Here is a 14,941-nt window from a genome sequence, read left to right as displayed (position 1 = left end):
TGATAGCTAGTTTCTTTTTAGTTCTGGATAATACTATTCCATTGTCTGGATGTGCTACAGTTTATTTATCCATTCCCCTACTGAAGGATACCTTGGTTACTTTCAAGTTTTGGCAACCAGAATAAAGCTACTATAAACATCTGTGGGCAGGTTTTGTGTGGATATGTTTTCAACTCACTTGGGTAAAAAAAAAAAAAAAAAATTGCTAGATCTTATGGTAAGAGTATGTTTAGTTTTGTAAAAAAGTATCAAACTATTTTCTTTTCTTTTTTTTCTTTATTTATGATAGTCACAGAGAGAGAGAGGCAGAGGGAGAATCAGGCTCCATGCACCGGGAGCCGGATGTGGGATTCCATCCCGGGTCTCCAGGATCACGCCCTGGGCCAAAGGCAGGCGCCAAACCGCTGCGCCACCCAGGGATCCCTCAAACTATTTTCAAACAGTGGCTCCACCATTTTGCATTCCTGCCAACCACGAAGGAGAGTTCCTGTTGCTATATATCCTCACCAGCATTTGGTGTTGTCAGTGTTCCAGATTTTAGCCATTCAAACAGGTGTGTAGTAGTATCTTATTTTCATTTTAGTTTGCATTTTCCTAATGACAAATGATATGGACACATTTCCATCTGCTTGTTGGTCATCTGTATATCTTCTTTGGTGAGGTGTTCACTCAGGTTTTTCCTTTTCTTATTTTTGAGTTTTAAGAATTCGTTTATTTTTGGACATACAGATATTTATCAGACACTTATAAAATATTTGTCAGATATTTCTTTTACAAATATTTTCTCTCAGTCTGTGGCTTGTCTTCTCATTCTCTGGACAGTGTTTTTGGCACAGCAGAAAAATTTAATTTTAATGAAGTCCAGATGACCAACTATTTCTCATATGGATCATGCCTTTGGAGTTGTGAGAAAGTTTTTACCATGCCTAAGGCCATTTAGGTTTCCCCTGTGTAATTGTCCAGCAGTTTTATAGCTTTGCATTCTTCATTTAGGTCTATACAGTACTTTTGCTTTAATTTTTGTGATGCATATAAGGTCTGTGTCTAGATTCACTCATGTGACTGTCCAGTTGTTCAGCACCATGTGCTGAAAAAACTATTTCTATCTCTACAACTGAACAAAATTCCCAGTAGACTGAGTCATTTCCTGAAATTAGAACATTGCTTGCCAAATAAGAGATACCTAAGGCACTGTCAAATTCTGCTTTTCCAGCTCCTTTCCTTTTCTGTTTTTTATGTTTTATCAACCTCCCTTCTCTTGCACTCTTTCTACCTTCCTTCCTTCCCATTTTTAAGTAATTTTAGACTTACAGAAAAGTTGCAAAAATAATACAGAGAATTAATGTATACCCCTTACTTTGCTTCCCCTAATGTCAGCTACTTATATAGTCACAGGGTAATTATCAAGGCCAGAAAATTAACATCTTTACAATACTAATAATGAAACTACAGGCTTTATTTGAATTTCACCAGTTTTCCTGCTAATGCCCCTTTCTCTTCTTCTTGGATCTCACACTGTGTTTGGTTGACATAGCTCCCTAGTCTTCTCTGATCTGTAGAAGTTGCTAATTTTTTCCTTGACTTTCACATCCTTGACGAAGAGCATTGGTCAATTACTTGGTAGAATGTCTCTCAATTTGGCTTTGTGTGTTTTCTCATTGATTGGATTGAGGCCATGCATTACTGGGAAAAATAGTACAGAAGAGATCTCAGGTCTTTCACAGTACATTGTATCTGTGGGTACCTGATGTTATCTTACTACTGATGATGTTAGTGAAGTGGTGTCTGACAGGTTTCTCTACTATAAAGTTATTTTTCCCTTGTAATTGATAAATATCTTCGGGGAACTACTCTGAAATGATGCTCTATCTGCTTCCCCTGGTTTTAGCCTCTATCTTGTCTGCAACAAGTATTATTGGAGACACATTATTTCTTAAAACATTGTTAAAAACTACATGGATATATTCTTATATTCAGTTTACAGAATATAACTTTAAAGGTTTTTCTTCACTCTTGCCACTCAGTACCACTTCCAACCCAAAGATAATGTCTCTTCAATGGTGTCTGTCCAGTGCTTTTTCTATGTACATCAAGAAAAATTTCCATTCTATTCCTGCTCCTCAGCCACCCCTTGCTCTTTCTGAAGGCAAAAAATGTCATTGGTGGCTTGGCTATTTATCTAGGGATATTTATGAATATGTGAGTACTGTTTATATGTATACCTTCCCAATGCAAATGCAAATGGTAGTATACCTTAGATACAATTCTGCTCCTTAATTTATACCTTTCCCTAAATGCAACTTGGAGATCATTCCATATTGGTACAAAAAGCATCTCCTCCTTAAAGCTAATGATGGTAGAGCATTTCATTGTAAGGATTCCGTTGTATGGACTATTTAATTAGTCCCCAATTGGTGGATATTCAAGTAGCTTTCAAATCTTTTGGTCTCTCAGTAATGTGGCAGTGCATTATATCTTCATGTTGGTGCAAGTGTTATTTATACGATAAATTCCTGGAGGTGAAAATACTAGATAGAGGGCATGTGCATTGATAACTTCTACAGGATATTAGCAAATCATCTCCCTATCAAAGCTTTATCAGTTTGTACTTCCATTAGCAATATATGAGAGAACCCCTTTTTCCTCGCTCTTATTAACATAATGCATCATTAAATGATTCCATCTTTTTAAATCATATGTAAAAAATTATATTCAATGTAGTATTTTAAAGTAAATTTTATTGACATTTAACATACATGCGGACATATGTAGAAATCATAAGCATACAGCTCCATTTATTTTCATAAAGTGAATTCGTCTGTGTAATTGCACTCAGATCAAGAAATAGAATTCCAGCAGCCCCATCATATCTCCAGCTCCCTACCACCCAAGACAGATTTCTAAACACCTTCAATTAGTTTTGCCTGTTTTTGAATGTTATATAAAGGTCATTATGCAGTCTGTCCTTTTCCTGAACTCAATATCTCAATATAGTCTTATTTTGCAATTAAATATATTGTGTGTACAATGGGATATCACATTTTATGTTTTAACAGCCATTTCTTAAATCCCTTTTTCTGTGAACTCTTGATTCATATCCTTTGGGCATTTTTCTTTTGGGCTATTAGTCTCTATTTTTGTTGGTTTATGGAAGATTGTTACATATTAGGAAATAGCCCTTTGTGATATAAGTTGCAAATATTCTTTCCCAATTTATCATTTGATTTTGCCTATTGTAGTTTTTGTCACAGAATTAAAAAAAATGTATGGTGATTGAATGTATTAGTCTTTTGGAGATTCTGAAGTTTGCTGTCATATTTAGAAGGGACTTACCTATGCCAAAGTTATTCTTTAATTACCCATAATTTGCATAGTTTTGTTTACATTTAAATATTTAAACCAATTGGTGGTCTTTCATTTCTGAATACCTTGTAATTTGATTTTTTAATTTTTTCTTAACCTAAGCGTATTTAGGAGAATATTTTAGTGACTTTTTAAGGCAGATAATATTTTGGTTATCCTTTTAAAACTACTAATCTTGAATTTATTTCATTGTGTTCAGAGATTGTGGCCTCTTTATGATTTTTAGGATTTGTCTAGTTTTCCTTTGTAGCTCAAAGCTGGGTCATTTTTTGTTCCCCGTGTGCTGTATGTGTGCATAATTTCATTCGCTTTTGTGTGTATTTGGTATGTGTACACATATGTAAAATACATTTATATATGGTCAAGTTTAATTATGCCATCAAATCTTTTACTTTTATCTAATATCTGATCGATGTGGCCCAAACCTTCCACCATGTGGTTTTATTAATATCTCTTTGTTTTTCTATCCATTCTTGCTCTCTATATTCCAAAGCCATGCTCTTAAGAACATAAGGGATCATGATTTTTTTACTTTCATTTTACCACAGTTGATACACAAATGTGTCTCATTGTTAAAATGCAAAGAAACAGAAATAGAGGTGAAAAATCACTACTCCGTGTTATTACATTAAAGCAACAATGAGATACCATTTTTCCAGCAACAGATTGACAACATTTTTTAAATATTAGTAACGTTCTAGAGCGCCAGAGTGGCTCAGTTGGTTAAGTGTCTGCCTTTGGCTCAGGTCATGATCCCAGGGTCCTGGGATGGACCCTGTGCTAAGCTGCCCCCCACTCCCACCCACCCCATCTGATCTAACCATCAGACCCCCTCTCCTCCCCCTGTTCATTCTCTCTCAAATAAATAAATACAATCTTAAAAAAAAAAAAAGATCGGTAATATTCCGTGATAGCAAGCCCCTGTCATGGGTGAGAGTACCCCTGGGAAAGGTCCTAGAGCATTGCCTGGCATGTATGTTAGCAGAACAATAAACAAGACTTCTTGTTACAAGTGAAATGACTGGTTGTGCCATTTAAAAGTTTGGTAAGTATTACCAAGTTCTTTACCTAAAAAGTTTTGTGTGTGTTTTTTTTTAAGTTTATCTGTTCATTAAATAACCTCTATACCTAGCATGGGGCTTGAACTCACAACCCCAAGGTCAAGAGTCACATGTTCTTCTGACTCAGCCAGCCAGGCACCTCCTTCACCTAAAAAGTTGTAATCACTCTCTATCAAACCCACTGTGGGGATGCCTGGGTGGCTCAGTGGTTGAGCATCTGCCTTCCCCTCAGATCGTGATCCCGGAGTCCTGGGATCAAGTCCTGCATCTGGCTCCTCACAGGGAGCCTGCTTCTTCCTCTGCCTATGTCTCTGCCTCTTTCTGTGTGTCTCTCATGAATAAATAAATAATATCTAAAACACAAACAAACAAACAAACAAACAAACAAAAAAGAACAACCTGCTGTGCTCAGAGTAACCCCAGCCCTAGTCTCCTTGCCCTAGTAGAGTAAGAGAAATGCAATCTGAGCCATTGTTTTTTCTCCTCCCATCAGGGTCATGCAAAAGTTCTGGGTTTTTGGAGATGCTAAGGCATCGGCTTCTGGCTCACATGGGTTTCCTTGGAGCCATGCATTGTGCCAGCCAGCTGCCCACTGCACAGGTTAAGGAACGCTTTGTAAGGTTAGGAGTACAGGTACTCAACCCCACCTGAAGTTTTACCATCATCTTAGGAGTGTGCATGCTCCTTGATTAGTAAGGGCATAGACTTTGTCTCCTCAGATCCCAGGAAATCTCCCTTCCCCAACATCACAGCTCTTCCCTTGCCCCTCCAAGACTCCTCACCTTATCCCTTATTCTGTGGCTTACTATTTCATAAAAGGGAAAAGGCCTTTGCCTATAGGCTGTGTCTGTTTACTGTCCTATTTAGTATTTTCAAGTCCTGCTTGGCTGCCAGAATTGAGGAGACAGGAAGGAACATTTAAGGGTAAAGAGATAAAATGTGATATTTTATAAATTATCATACCACAATATCTGTCATTCTGTTTCCAGCTTAAAGGCTAACGCTACTTTATTCTTTTTTTTTAATTAAATTTTTTAAAATTAAAATTCAACTTGCCAACATAAAGTATAACACCCAGTGTAATGCTACTTTATTCTGTCCCAGCTCACTTCATATGTGCCCCCCAACACACACAGACACACACACACAGAGCTCCTGCACTCCATTTAAAAAGACAGCTGGACCATCGGGCGCCAGGGCCAGCCAGGCCTTTCTCACACCTTTCCAGGAGCTGCTAACTAGGCACTCTGGCTCTGTCTCTTCTGAGTTGGTTTCTCCTGCAGGAGCATCAAGGTTGCCTGGCAACCACCAGCAGGTTGGCCTCTCATATGGTTTCCTTTAAGAAAATGGCAAAGCTCTCTTTCCTGTCGCCGTGCAAGCAAGGCCTAATTAGTGTGAACCGGGAATCAATCACGGAGGATTGGGAGCTGTGGCGCAGGATGGTAAAAGGGTGTTAAAAGCACAGAGGCATCTGGAGTGGGCACTTGGGTGCTGGTGTGAAAATAGCCACCATTTCTGAATTTTACCTTTTATTCCCTCCATGATGGAGTTCAGGGCAGGGCTTAGCAACGGGGAGCTCCTTAGGCTGGAGCCTGAGCTCCTATTGAAGGAATAGGTCGTCTTTAATCTGGAGAAGACTCTTAAGGATTGGAGACATGGAAGTCTTTAAATATTTGGAAGCTGAGAGTGCAGGAAGGGGATTAGTCTGGTTCTAGTTGGTGTGAGAGGGAAACACACATGGGCCCATTTGATAGAGTGGATTTGAAAACCGTAAGTGGTCCATAGAGGAGAGAGGGTTTGTTTTGGGAGGCAGCAAGTTCCCAGCAGGACAGGTATGCATGCTGGGGGAGGGTATGCACAGGTAAGCACTGACGCCCACATCTATGACACCTCATCTTGGACAAGTCTGCATTCCTGAGTGGACACAGGTAGCTCAGTGTGTGGGCGCTGAGTCTACCTTCCTTGTACCCTGAGTTCCAAGAACTGGCCATCCTCTGGTCTCCACTGGCAAGTGGTGGGCCTGCTATCAACATCCACTGCATACACATGGGCATTTCAGCCCAAGATCTCCTGAATCCACAGGTAAGGTTGGGGTCACAGCTGGTGTGGCTGACGCCGCTGCTGGGGGACACTGAACACAGAAGGTTGGGGCGATCTTGTGGAATGGACAGTAGAAAGGAGCGGCCTACTCTTGCTGAAGTGGATAGCAGTGTGAGCAGGGACAGGGCAAGGGTTTTTTTGTTTGTTTGTTTGTTTGTTTTTAGGGCAAGGGTTTTTTTTTTTTAATTTTATTTATTTATGATAGTCACACAGAGAGAGAGAGAGAGAGAGAGAGAGAGGCAGAGACACAGGCAGAGGGAGAAGCAGGCTCCATGCACCGGGAGCCTGACGTGGGATTCGATCCCGGGTCTCCAGGATCGCGCCCTGGGCCAAAGGCAGGCGCCAAACCGCTGCGCCACCCAGGGATCCCTAGGGCAAGGGTTTTAAGTGGCACTTCTGGAGTTGCAATGGGGATGGGAAAATCATGGAGTGCATGAGAGGTCGGAGTGGAAGAAGTTGATGCCAAGTGATGTTGAAGTTCATTTAGATATTGAGTCTGTCAAGCAAGGAAGGACAAGTAATCAGGAGAAGCAGGCTCTTAAGGGACCAGCTATTACACAGGGACCCACACTGCCATTTGGTGTGATGTGCCAGGTGCTTTCTTTTTAACTGTCTTTAATCATCAACAATAGGTAAGGCAGGGAATATTACCCCCACTTTACAGATGAGGAAACTAAGGCACAGAGCAGACACGAGACCTGCCCTGAGTGACTTAGGAAACAGCAGAGTCAGGAGTCAAATACAGATGTGTCTTCTTTAAATTCTATCTCTTTCTGCCTTGCTGCTGCCCCCCACCTTCACCCCCACCCCACAGCGGACGGGGATCCAGGCAATAGGATGACAGTTGTACACACACAGTCTGGGTCTCTTGGTGGGGAAGGGGGGAGTTAAACCTGGGGAGCCTAAGGAGCTCCCTGTTGCTAATGCTCCCTGTTGCTCCCCGTTGTTAACGCTGAGTTCTGCATTCCTTTTTTTTTTTAAAATAGATTTTTCTTTTAAATGTATAAGTAGAGGGATAACAGACAGAGAGTACATGCATAAAGGACACTTAGGCATACAGCTGGATGACTTTTTACAAATGCACACGCCTGTACAATAATCACCCAGGCCAGGATACAGAACATTCCCAGCAGCCTCGATGTGTTTTTCTTAACACAAATCAGAACTCTATTGGAACAGCTAAATATATACATTAATGGGTCAGGTGCCACTGAATAGAGCCTAACAAGATTTGCTAACATAGGTACTGTGTTTTCTCTGCAAATGCTATGGTTTCCAGAGCCCAGAAGAGGAGGGGATGAGGCGATTGTACAGCAGATAAGATCCTGAAGGCCAGCGTTTGAGATGATTAATGGTCCCTGGGCTGCAGCTCCTTTTCAGACTGATATGGAGAGAGGGCAGCTTTGTTTAAATTCTCGCCGTTCCAGCCTCCCCCCTGTCCCCCAACCATGCTTCTGTTATCTCAGCGAGGTCAGAATTAACCCGTGTTTAAACCATCAGAAGCCTTAGAGAAGGTGAGTCATTGATAGAAACTCATTTCTTAACAAAGTCAAAGAGGAATTTCTGAAGTGTCACCTGGGAACACAGAACACTGCCTTATAGCCCTCAGGGTTTGGGGGGCTTCATTCTCCCTGGCAGGTGTGTGGGACCCCTGTGGCCCCCTGGCTTTGAGGAGGTGAGCTAGGAGGCCTGGGTGGCGTTTTCTGGAGGATGAAAGTGCCAGATGGCTGGGCAGGTGTTCCAGCTGACTTAACAACCTTATCAGATGCCCCGAGGGGCCCAGCCCTCAGCAGATAGTAATGTTTTGTGAAGGCAGCAGGGGAAGGTATCCCCGCTCCTCTCTTCCCTCTTCCCATCTTTTGAACCTGTCCCATGTTGATCAGAAGGCCATCCAGTGGTTCTTAGCTGCTGACTGTCACCCTGTCCCCCTCATACCAGATCCCTGGCAGAGGCTTCTGGCCAGGTCTCTAGAAGGACGTTGGCTGTCTCCCAAATTCACCAATTGTGGACTGGCAAATGTGGCAAATCACACCCTGGCTGGTTGTGAGGTAAGATTCCTGGTTGAGTGGAAGGTGAGTTATCTTACTATGGTCATGTGGAGGGTTTGGGCATGCCCAGACACCCACATCCTAAACTGTTCTGCCCTCCTGTATTAAGCTGTGGGATTATAGCCTTTAGTTTTGGTCAATGGGGTGGAAGAAAGAAGAGAGTAACTCTGGGTGGCCTTATCCATGGAAGTGGCCAAATTTCACATCCCAACTACTGTGGTTATTGGTTACATATCACAAATGTCAATTTCCAGTTGCAAATACCCACCTCCACCATCTTGGGACAAAGCCCGGTTCTTTACGATGATACCTAAAATGATGTCCTTTTCCTATATTCAGCCTTTGGAGACTAGGGAGGCTAGATGTCTCCAGGAACACAATCCTTCCCAGCACCTCTGCTCCCATAAAAGATAGAAAGGAGCCTCCAGGTCAAGGTGACTCCCTGCACACATGTGTTTTCCTCCTGCCTTCTCAAATCCCATGGTGAAGGCAATGATGTACAGAAGGACCCATGGCCCAAAAGTATAGAGCCATAATGTTGAGGGAAACAGGATGAGAGATCAACAAATTTCCAGAAGAAAGAAGGTAATGGGGGAACGCTGACCAGAGTAGCTGAACACTCAGTGTTGTAGAGGAAACGGTTGTCGCTTGCATAGAAAAGCTCAAAATTCAGAGTTTGATAAAAAGAGTGGCTAGCTGCTTAACATCTGTTCTAGGAGGAGGTGGGAAAGCTTGTCTGGGGACAGACCCCTGGGGCTCCTGCTATGTTTGATGGGGCTCTGGAGCAGCGGCCCTCAAACTCTGCTACCCTCTAGAATCCTCAGAAAGCTCTGAAATACCCCATGCTCAGGCTGTACCCCTGGTCAATTTAATCAGAATACTTGAGCATGGGTCCCAGGGCTCAGCAGCTGTAAAGCTCCCTAGCTGCATTCACTGGGCAGCCATGGTTGAGAACTACTAATCCAGAGGACACACTTTGTTCAGGCATTGGAGAGGGGGTGAGTCAGCTTGTTCACTGCCAGCTACCTCTAAGAGAAGCCTGCTAGTTGATAGGAGGGGCTCCCTGGATACATCCCCTAGCCTGGGCCCTCATCACGGGAAAGGTGGCCCCATGTTTCCCTCCCCATGTTGCTCTCTCTGTTCTCTACAGCCCCTAGATGATCTTCCTAGGGATTGATGCAAAAATCCTGTCACACCCCGCCCTCCATTGCAGATCAAGTTCAGGCCATAGAGACTTCCCCAAAGATCCCCTTGCTCTTCTTTCTAGCTGAATTTCCTACCCTGGCCCTATACTCTGGTCAAATGGAGGGCTCACCTCATCCTTCTTGTGTCCCCTTACCACCCCAGTGCCTAGCTAGGTGATCTGTGTATAGAAGATGCTCACATAAAGGGCTTGTTTTGCTGAATTGAGCTTCACCAAGTGCAGTATCTTTGTGCTGCAGAATGAAGGAAATATAATCTGTCTTCGCTGAGCTGCTCTGGCCATAGATGGCCTGTTCTGAGGGTAAAAGTGGGGATTATAAGCAGCATGAAAACTCAGCATTTTTCTCAACCTACCATTTATGCTATTATTTGTGTTTTATTTGCAATACTTTCAGAATAAATATCTGTGCTGATTTGCCAATAATTAAAATAAAACATGTTCATTATAAATTTAAAAACCAGAGATACCTAGGTAGTAGAAAGTGAATCTCTCCGTTACCCTTTCCAGGAATAACCATTGTCAACAGATCGATGTCTAAACCTGCTGACTCTTTATTACCTATGCAAACTTTTCTCCCTTTCAAGTGGGTCCACACTTCACATACAGCTTTCCCCATGAACGGTAGTCACCAATGTGTCTCCTGTTGATACTGGCTGATATTCCACCTCCATTTGTTGAATGAGTTCCCTCTTGGTAGATGGTTACATTGTTCCCAACTTGAGCTGTAGGGTTTTTAGTCTATGAAAAAGTAAAGGATAGAAATAATTCATGAAAAACAATGACAACAAAAGAAATAGCACTCTATCTCTCATCCAAGCACCACCATTTTGTCATAGTTGTTTACAAGCATTGCTCTTCCCATAGGTTTTCGTTAAAACATTTTAGACATAGCACGTACACAATTTGGGTCCTACTTTGACACTTGCTTCACCATAAATGTACACCATGTTGTGAGTCACTTGTCCTTACTGTTGGCTTTGGGAGTGGCTTTCTAGTCCTCGAGATGCCATCAGTTGCCCAGTAATTGCCCCGCTGCGGGATATTAATGGTTGCAATGAATAGTTTGTCATGGATGGTTCCACTCCCCTAAGACCTTTAGTTATAATTCCCGGTCGGAGTGATGGTACTCTCCTTCAAGAGGCTTACCACTGGTTCTATGGCTTTCTCAAAATGACTCTTTTAGAGTGGAGTATGTCTTCTAGGAGGTGTCTCTCACCATGTGCTTTCTCACCCATGCCCTTCTTCTGTGGCTTCCTCCCCTGACAGCTGTGCACCAGACCTGTAGTCAGAGATGACTTCTTGAAAACCATCCCTAACTAAGGGACACCCGGGCTCGCTGTCACCCGCTGTGTGTGTTCACATGGCCCTGTGCTTCCCCAGCCAGCATGCTCCACACCCATTCTGTTTTACAGTGTGAGTTACTCACCACTGGATCCTCTCTGGATGACAGGGAGGATCACAGGGACTGGGGAGCAGGAAGGAATGCCTGGTCTCTCTCCCACAGACAGCCCTCTGGCTCCCTCTAGGCCCTCTGGGGATCTGTAGCCTACAGGTAGACAGGGGTCAATTCTAGCTCAGCTACCCGCTTCACTCCTGCCCTCAGAACAGGTCCTCGTTCCATGGTGCTTGGGCGGCCAGACCCCAGAAGTTAGGTGGTGGTTGGGAGGAGGCTTGTGCTTTGTGGGTGGCCAGGCCACCCCTGTTCTTCCAGCCAACCCAGCTGCCCACCCCAGGAAGGACTGTTTGTTCAGTCTTCATAACAGAGGGGCGATTACCGGTGCTGGAGGGGAGGACCAGCTGTTCCAAGTCCCCAGCCAGTCCTGTCCCCTCACCTGATGGCCTCCCTATGTTTTATCGAATCTCTGTGTCTCACAATTACCTGTAATTTCATTGCCTTCATGGGAAGAAGAGTGCTTTTCCCTGCAGCTAAGATTTTTCATGTTCTCTGGACTTTGCCTCCTCAACCCCCAACCTCTTCTCTTCATTTCCAGCAAGTGACATGAGCAATCCTTTCCCCCGGAGCTCTGCCTGCACCCCTATCCCAGCCACTCACAGCTCAGCTGTTACCCCTTGTCCTGTCCCTGAGAGAGGAAGGTGGAACAGGATGGCCCTCGGGCACCTCTGGGACCCCCAGTTTAAGGGACCCACTCCATGAGGCCCTGCTATATGGCTGAAATAGCTACTGCCACAGGAAAGAATGTGCTGATGGTTCCCTACTTCTTTTTCCTCCCCAGAGACCTTCTTCCCACCCCAGATCACAGGCATATCTAGAAGGAGGAGACTTCAGGTTTGGCTTACCCCATTCATTCATTCACTATTATAAAAAATACTTGTTATGTCTCTAATATGTATTAGGCATTAGATAATAAAAAAACTATTTAATGCAGATTTATGAGACGTGGCCATAGATATAATTTTAAGACATGGTAGCTGCCTTTGAGAAGTTTCAAATCTGTCTGGGCATAGAAGTGATCGTTGATTAGATACCTAATCAGATCTGGTATCATTTGAAGTAATACTGTTATCCCTTTTTTAAAGGAATAGTGAACCTGAGTGAACCTCAGAGCCTTTAGCCCTCTATGCTGTCACTGCGTACTTTACCCTCTGTGATTCAGTAATGCCGAACTGCATTTTGTTCTCTGTAGACACTATGCTGTTTTGCATTTCATATCTTGGCCCATATAGTCCCTATTGTCTGGATCACCATCCCTACCTTTCCTTTGGCATCTTCTGTGGTGTTTGTTCTCAGAGTACTGGGGTGAGTGCCCATCTACCCACCTTGCACAGACCTCCAGCTGAGTGCTCCCCACATCATATAGAACTTAGCTGTTCATGAGTGTCTTTCCAACTAGACGGTAGGCTTCCTTGAGGCAGAAGTCATGTCTTATTCACCTTAGTCCTGCCATACCCAGCATAGGGCCTGGCACAGAGCCAGCAATCTAAAAAAGATTGGCTGAAAATAACAGACGGGTGAAGTCACGTGTCTAAAGTTGCACTGCTCACAAAGGACAAAAATGAGATTTGAGGGGTACCTGGGTGGTTCAGTGGTTGAGTGTCTGCCTTTGGCTCAGGTTGTAATCCTGGGGTCCTGGGACTGAGTCCCAAATTGGGCTCCCCAGAGGGAGCCTGCTTCTCCCTCTGCCTATGGATCTGCCTCTTGCTTTGTGTCTCATGAATAAATAAATAAAATCTTTTAAAAAATGAGATTTGAACCATGGTTGCTGCTACTGTAAGGCACCTTTGTGTGAATTAGGACAGAGCTTCCTCTCTGAGTGGATTGACTGCAAAAAATGCAAGTCTTCTGTGTGGACCACTGAGAAAAAGGCATTCCTTCTCTGGCTGATGCAGCGCTGTACCAGGATCCCAGCTCGGCTGAGCCAGCAAGGACGAGATTTCAGCCCCATTCTGCTGCCCAGGCATCCCAGTTCAGATACAGCAAGGGATGGCCTGTTTAAACTGTGTCAGTCCTCATTTTGAAGCCCATACTCTTTTTCTCTGCCGAATAAATGGGAGCAATTCTCCATAAACATTTCCAAGCCAAAAGGAAACTCGGGTGTGCATGTGTGTGTGTATGCTTTTGGGCAAGAGCAAACCTCATCCTGTTGCCTGAGCATAGGTACCTGAGGCAGTGGGAAGATTGTCCAAGACAGACTAAAAAGGCTGTGGGATCCTCAAGGACAAAGAAAAGCCATTGCTGGGGCAGGAAACATTTAGCTGAGAGCATGGAGGAAAGGTATGTCCTCAAACACTTGATAAGAATTTGGATTCATGGGGCACCCAGGTGGTTCAGTGGTTGAACATCTGCCTTTGGCTCAGGTCGTGATCTCGGGGTCCTGGGATCGAGTGCTGCATCGGGCTATCTGCAGGTAGCTTGCTTCTCCCTCTGCCTGTGTCTCTGCTTCTCTCTCTGTGTCTCTCATGAATAAATAAATAAAATCTTTAAGAATAAAAAAAGAATTGGGTTCAAAATCTGAAGGCTGAGGGACTACAAGCAGAAACTTTGCATTGCCTGCAATTAGCAATAGAGGATGTATTATAAGGAAGTGAGCCTTGTAGAGAGAGAAGAGAGTGGGGGGATCTAAATGAGGATCAAGTGAGACTGAGCTTAAGTTTCTGCATCTGTGAAGTGGGGGATAATAAGACTGAACTCGTGGGGGATTGAAGGACATAATATAGGTGAAATGATTGTCATAGCATCTGGCATATAATAAATATGTACTAAGTGCAGATTGTGAGGATTTTCATGAAAGGATAGATGATGGGGACGGTGATGGTGATGATGATGGTGTTAATCATGCTGTTTGTTGGTGATGGTGATGATGGGGAGTGGTGGTGTAATACTTAGGGTAAGAAATGTCTGCCACTGAATATAGAGGTGAAAAGAGCTCAGCCAGCCTCTTTTAGAATGGGAGAAAGAACAAGAGCCTCTCATCCTGCTTTTGTTCCCATCTCCTCCTCTTGTGGCTAATGCACATACCAAGCAGAGCTGCTAAAAGCCTTGGCAGAAGAGCCACAGGAGGACAGAGTGAGAGGAGAGAAAGCTCTCAGGTCCTCCAGGTCCCCCTCCCTAGTACTCCATCATCCCACTCACTTGGGGACCTGGTGTGCCCTGGGACTCCTGAGAGGGACAAAGGAGCACGGGCTGCGGTGGGGGCTCAGAACTCAATGTTCTTCCTGGGCTAGGAGCACAGTGGGAGGGAGTGGTGGGCAATTAGAAGTTGGAACATCTGGGAGAGGCAGGCTGAAGAGCCGTGGAATAACATGTGTCATCTGAGGCACTGCCTTGACTGGTGTCAGCATTCAGCAAATCTTTATTGCGTGTCTCTGTGCCCTGGCACTGTGTTAGGCCTCTGGAATCAGTAGCTGCAAAACCAAAGTGGTTACTGTTCTCACGGAGAGGACTTTAAACATGGCCCAATCCAAAGATACTATTACTTTTTGAGTAAAAGCATTCACAGTTACTCAGGCCAAATATTTTGGAACATGCTTGCCTCTTCTCTTTCTCTCTCTCTCACACTGCTTATCCAAGCCATAAGCAATATATCTTTAATGTATATTTCAAATCTGACCACTTCTTACCACCTTCAAGCCTTTATCACTCAAATCCAGGCAGCTATCATCTCTTGCCTGGACTACTGCAATAGCCTCCTGGCTGGTCTCTCAGG

At 43.8% G+C, this 14,941-nt stretch overlaps 1 long non-coding RNA gene across 1 annotated transcript; it reads left to right on the top strand.

The window, feature by feature from the left end:
• The first annotated feature begins 294 nt into the window (after nucleotides 1-294).
• LOC125754868 (uncharacterized) lies at nucleotides 295-10,119 on the top strand. Its single transcript, XR_007409874.1, has 3 exons — nucleotides 295-553; nucleotides 7,804-8,038; nucleotides 8,463-10,119. It is a non-coding gene; the product is annotated as an uncharacterized LOC125754868 (long non-coding RNA).
• Nucleotides 10,120-14,941: the final 4,822 nt, after the last annotated feature.

Source organism: Canis lupus, chromosome 3 (genome assembly GCF_003254725.2).
Source record: "Canis lupus dingo isolate Sandy chromosome 3, ASM325472v2, whole genome shotgun sequence".
NCBI classification, from domain to species: domain Eukaryota; kingdom Metazoa; phylum Chordata; class Mammalia; order Carnivora; family Canidae; genus Canis; species Canis lupus.
The sequence above is the reverse complement of the archived record's forward strand: the minus strand, read 5'-3'. Positions and strand labels throughout refer to the sequence as shown.